Below are 6045 nucleotides of genomic sequence, written 5' to 3'. Positions count from 1 at the left end.
CTAGTTAAACCTAACTAACCTAAGGACATCACAAACATCCATGCCCGAGGCAGGTTTCGAACCTGCGACCGTAGCGGTCTTGCGGTTCCAGACTGCAGCGCCTTTAACCGCACGGCCACTTCGGCCGGCGTCTGTTGGATTGGATTGGATTGGATTGTTTGGGGGAAGAGACCAAACAGCGAGGTCGTCGGTCTCATCGGATTAGGGAAGGACGGGGAAGGAAGTCGGCCGTGTCCTTTCAAAGGAACCATCCCGGCATTTGCCTGGAGCGATTTAGGGAAATCACGGAAAACCTAGATCAGGATGGCCGGACGCGGGATTGAACCGTCGTCCTCCCGAATGCGAGTCCAGTGTGCTAACCACTGCGCCACCTCACTCGGTGCATCTCTGTTGCCTTGGCACCGGTCTCGGATAGCGCCATTTTACCGTCCACCCACTGCGTACTTAAGCCATGGCCCCATACGAACACTTTAGTAACATAGCCGCTTCGGAGATGCTTCCACTCTTGCCATTTTGGACGTAAGACAAATCGCTCCGTTTCGTTTGCATTACGACAACGATTGCACTGTTTTCCGCATACCCACCCCCCCTTTTCCAACACTGTTTATATATCCTCTACTGCTAGTGCTGCCACCTGTTGTCTGTGAGTGGTTATTGCACGTTGACGTCCAACATAAGTGGAGGACACATTAATCTGATTGGACTGCGTATACGTAAACATTTTTGTTAGACAAGTGCCAGACAACAAAATGAAACGTTGCTATTCACAGTATATATAAATGACCTTGCGGATAACATCGGAAGTTCACTGAGGCTTTTTGCGGATGATGCTGTGGTATATCGAGAGATTGTAACAATGAGAAATTGTACTGAAATGCAGGAGGATCTGCGGCCAATTGACGCATGGTGCAGGGAATGGCAATTGAATCTCAATGTAGACAAGTGTAATGTGCTGCGAATACACAGAAAGAAAGAAGCCTTATCATTCAGCTACAATATAATAGGTCAGCAACTGGAAGCAGTTAATTCCATAAATTACCTAGGAATAGGCATTAGGAGTGATTTAAGATGGAATGACCGTATAAAATTACTCTTCGGTAAAGCAGATGCCAGACTGAGATTCATTGGAAGAATCCTAAGGAAATGCAGTCCGAAAACAAAGAACGTAGGTTATAGTACACTTGTTCGCGCACTGTTTGAATACTGCTCACCGGTGTGGGATCCGTACCAGATGGGGTTGATAGAAGAGATAGAGAAGATCCAATGGAGAGCAGCGCGCTTCGTTACAGGATCATTTAGTAATCGCGAAAGCGTTACGGAGATGGTAGATAAACTCCAGTGGAAAACTCTGCAAGAGAGACGCTCAGTAGCTCGGTACGGGCATTTGTTGAAGTTTCGAGAACATACCATCACCGAGGAGTCAAGCAGTATATTGCTCCCTCCTACGTATATCTCGCGAAGAGACCATGAGGATAAAATCAGAGAGATTAGAACCCACACAAAGGCATACCGTCAATCTTTCTTTCCACGAACAATACGAGACTGGAATAGAAGGGAGAACCGATAAAGGTACTCAAAGTAACCCTCCGCCACACACCGTCGGGTGGCTTGCGGAGTGTGGATGTAGATGTAGATGTAGAATGTACATTTAATTCAAACTACTTTCTCGCGGTGTAGCGTTAAAGAATAAAGTTACATGAAAATGGTTTCCCTCGCTTCAAGATTTCATTAGTCCAGTTCTTGCGTTTAGTGAGGGGTGCCGAAGTTAACGTTCCCATTCCCTCAACAGAGCCGTTTTGAACGGAAGGCTCTAGAAATCCGTTGTACCCAATGGGTGGTAGCTGGAGGCGTATCTCGTATTTCCTCGTCTCTAACGGCTACAGTGGATGCTCATTAGTAATCGCTCTGTATCCCTTGATATCCTTTTATTACAGTCCTGGCCGTAAATCTGACAGTGGCTACTGCTGCGAACTATGACGAACGATTCGAGCCAGCTCTTATTCCCTTCGGATCTAAACTAGCTGTGCCCTACAATGTCCGCCATGTCAAGAGCAGGTTAGAAGGGAGAAAAAGTGAGTATGAATTAAATAAGAGGGCTTGTTTTCGGGTGACCGCCAACCCTTGGACGAGCTGCCCCCGGTCCTATTAATAACCCGCCCTGCAGTGCGTCGGTGCTCGGCGCTACTACGCCGCTGCGACCAGCATCCGACCGCGTCAGCAGTCGACTCCTCGCTCGCTTCTTTTTCATAATCGACCAGCAACGACGTCGCCCGCCCCCCACGGCAGAAAAGAAACAAACACGGGAACAAATAACGCGGCCGCCTCCTGGGCTCCCATTCAGCGCACAAAATAGGCGCCTTCTGTTTACCGGTGCCACTGCAGCAAAACAAACGCATTCATTTCCCGCCGCTGACGAGCCCTGTCTTTTTGTCTTCATTTGCGTATTGCGCAACTGGGGCCGGGCCCCACGAAAAAAAATACACAGCCTGCATTATTAAAGAAATACGCAGTAAGCCACACAGAATGAACTGCTGCCAACACTGCTGTTTTGGATGCAGGTGAGAAAAACTCTAGAGGTGGAGGAATGTGACGCATTCACGTGATCTACACAACTGAGTTCCACGTGTTGACTGTTCGGGAGATCTTGGCCCTGTTCGACCGTCCTGGCGTACACACACACACATATATATATATATATATATATATATATATATATATATATATATATATATAGGGCTATTACAATGAAGCGATTTCATAAATTCACTGTAGCTCCATTCATTGACATATGGTCACGACACACTACAGATACGTAGAAAAACTCATAAAGTTTTGTTCGGCTGAAGCCGCACTTCAGGTTTCTGCCGCCAGAGCGCTCGAGAGCGCAGTGAGACAAAATGGCGACAGGAGCCGAGAAAGCGTATGTCGTGCTTGAAATGCGCTCATATCAGTCAGTCATAACAGTGCAACGACACTTCAGGACGAAGTTCAACAAAGATCCACCAACTGCTAACTCCATCCGGCGATGGTATGCGCAGTTCTTCTGGATGCCTCTGTAAGGGGAAATCAACGGGTCGGCCTGCAGTGAGCGAAGAAACGGTTGAACGCGTGCGCGCAAGTTTCACGCGTAGCCCGCGGAAGTCGACGAATAAAGCAAGCAGGGAGCTAAACGTACCACAGCCGACGGTTTGGAAAATCTTACGGAAAAGGCTAAAGCAGAAGCCTTAAGGTTTACAATTGCTACAAGCCCTGACACCCAATGACAAACCGAGCGAGGTGGCGCAGTGGTTAGCACACTGGACTCGCATTCGGGAGGACGACGGTTCAATCCCGTCTCCGGCCATCCTGATTTAGGTTTTCCGTGATTTCCCTAAATCGTTTCAGGCAAATGCCGGGATGGTTCCTTTGAAAGGGCACGGCCGATTTCCTTCCCCATCCTTCCCTAACCCGAGCTTGCGCTCCGTCTCTAATGACCTCGTTGTCGACGGGACGTTAACCACTAACCACCACCACCACCACCCAATGACAAAGTCAAACGCTTTGAATTTTCGGCGCGGTTGCAACAGCTCATGGAAGAGGATGCGTTCAGTGCGAAACTTGTTTTCAGTGATGAAGCAACATTTTTTCTTAATGGTGAAGTGAACAGACACGATGTGCGAATCTGGGCGGTAGAGAATCCTCACGCATTCGTGCAGCAAATTCGCAATTCACCAAAAGTTAACGTGTTTTGTGCAATCTCACGGTTTGAAGTTTACGGCCCCTTTTTCTTTTGCGAAAAAAACGTTACAGGACACGTGTATCCGGACATGCTGGAAAATTGGCTCATGCCACAACTGGAGACCGACAGCGCCGACTTCATCTTTCAACAGGATGGTGCTCCACCGCACTTCCATCATGATGTTCCGCATTTCTTAAACAGGAGATTGGAAAACCGATGGATCGGTCGTGGTGGAGATCATGATCAGCAATTCATGTCATGGCCTCCACGCTCTCCCGACTTAACCCCATGCGATTTCTTTCTGTGTGATTATGTGAAAGATCCAGTGTTTAAACCTCCTCTACCAAGAAACGTGCCAGAACTGCGAGCTCGCATCAACGATGCTTTCGAACTCATTGACGGGGACATGCTGCGCCGAGTGTGGGAGGAACTTGATTATCGGCTTGATGTTTGCCGAATCACTAAAGGGGCACATATCGAACATTTGTGAATGCCTAAAAAATCTTTTTGAGTTTTTTTATGTGTGTGCAAAGAATTGTGAAAGTATCTCAAATAATAAAGTTATTGTAGAGCTGTGAAATCGCTTCAATCATTTGTAATAACCCTGTACATACGTACACATGTAAAAATAGGTCGAGGAAAGTGCCAAACAATCTGGTAGATGAATCTTAGGAAACTTTCGTTACCTAAGAATTGTGACAGAGCTCAGGGAGATACTCATCCAACTACAGTGGAGACGCTAAAATGTGGCGTTGTACAACATGGTATGATTTACTGTTAGAATTATTGGATTAATCAAACAATATATTGCTTCCTCCTAGGTTTATTCCGCGAAATGTAAAGTTAGGGGGATTCTGATTTGGAAGCCTACCAACAATAAATGAAAATGAATTGAAACTCTCAGCTGCCGACAGGTGTTGTTGATATACCTCGACGGGGACAGCTGAAAATGTGTGCCCCGGCCGGGACTCGAACCTGGGATCTCCTGCTTACATGACAGACACTCTATCCCTCTGAGCCTCCGAGGACACAGATGAACAGCGCGACTGCATGGACTTATCCCTTGCACGCTCCCCATCCCAACTGTCCACAATCTACATACGTAATGTACCTAATAGATATTTGCCCACCCACTCATTACTCGCGCACACGAAGGTGACGATTCCCGTATGAGTTCGAGCAACCAGTACGCATTCGCACAGACGAAGGTCAATGGCTGGGTAGCCTTTAACTATATATATGAAGATGGTAACTGTTCTCGAAAGAACAGATGCCGGCCGGCCGGTGTGGCCGTGCGGTTAAAGGCGCTTCAGTCTGGAGCCGCGTAGCCGCTACGGTCGCAGGTTCGAATCCTGTCTTGGGCATGGATGTGTGTGATGTCGTTAGGTTAGTTAGGTTTAATTAGTTCTAAGTTCTAGGGGACTGATGACCACAGATGTTAAGTCCCATAGTGCTCAGAGCCATTTGAACAGATGCCAAGTACCTGCAGCCGCACTTTTCATCTGTGTCCTCGGTGGCTCAGATGGATAGAGCATTTGCCATGTAAGCAGGAGATCCCGGGTTCGAGTCCCGGTCGGGACACACATTTTCAGCTGTCCCCTTCAAGGTATATCAACAACACCTGTCGGCAGCTGAGGGTTTCGATTAATTATCATTTATTCTAGAGAAGCTACGTGGTCATGAATGGTATCTGTTCTTTCGAGAACAGTTACTATCTTCATACTACCAACAATAGTTTCTGCTACGTACCATTAGCGACAGGAATAGCAAATGAGGGAACTGACACGCCGGTACATTACCAAGGAACCCCTTGAATGCAAGGTTGTTTATTCGATCTTTAGTTAAGTCCATTTCAAAGTGTTGTGTTAACAATTATGAGAGGAAAAATTTAGCTGCTGATGTCTCACCATGTGCATCAGGAAAGCGACAAAAAATGAGTGTCTGGGAGGTGTACAGATCAAACTTCTAGGGATGTATGTTTTACAGTTCACAAAATGAACATCGTCGCCATTCAAGAAACGTTCGAAATAAACCATTAACGTGCACCATGAACACCGAATGGAAAATGGCGAGCCACAGTGAGCACAAAGGATAGCACCATCAAGAACGAAGGCGAACTCCTAGGGAGTCCCAAACAGTACAGGACGTTCAGTTACGTATCCATTCTTAAGCAATGCCTGTAGAGTCATATTGGTGTAAAAGAGTGATGTGAACTGATGGAATGTAATGGCATCCAACCGAATGCGAAACAGTCTGTCGTGGAGCTTATCGTGAAATTGCCTATCATTTTAGGCGTAGCTGCAGATAGTGGGATAAGGAGCCTATCG

At 47.0% G+C, this 6045-nt stretch overlaps 1 non-coding gene across 1 annotated transcript; it reads left to right on the top strand.

The window, feature by feature from the left end:
• The first annotated feature begins 5224 nt into the window (after positions 1 to 5224).
• Trnat-ugu lies at positions 5225 to 5299 on the top strand. Its single transcript has one exon. It is a non-coding gene; the product is annotated as a tRNA-Thr (tRNA).
• The last annotated feature ends 746 nt before the right edge of the window (positions 5300 to 6045 follow it).

Source organism: Schistocerca americana, chromosome 4, assembly GCF_021461395.2.
Source record: "Schistocerca americana isolate TAMUIC-IGC-003095 chromosome 4, iqSchAmer2.1, whole genome shotgun sequence".
NCBI lineage: Eukaryota > Metazoa > Arthropoda > Insecta > Orthoptera > Acrididae > Schistocerca > Schistocerca americana.
The sequence above is the reverse complement of the archived record's forward strand: the minus strand, read 5'-3'. Positions and strand labels throughout refer to the sequence as shown.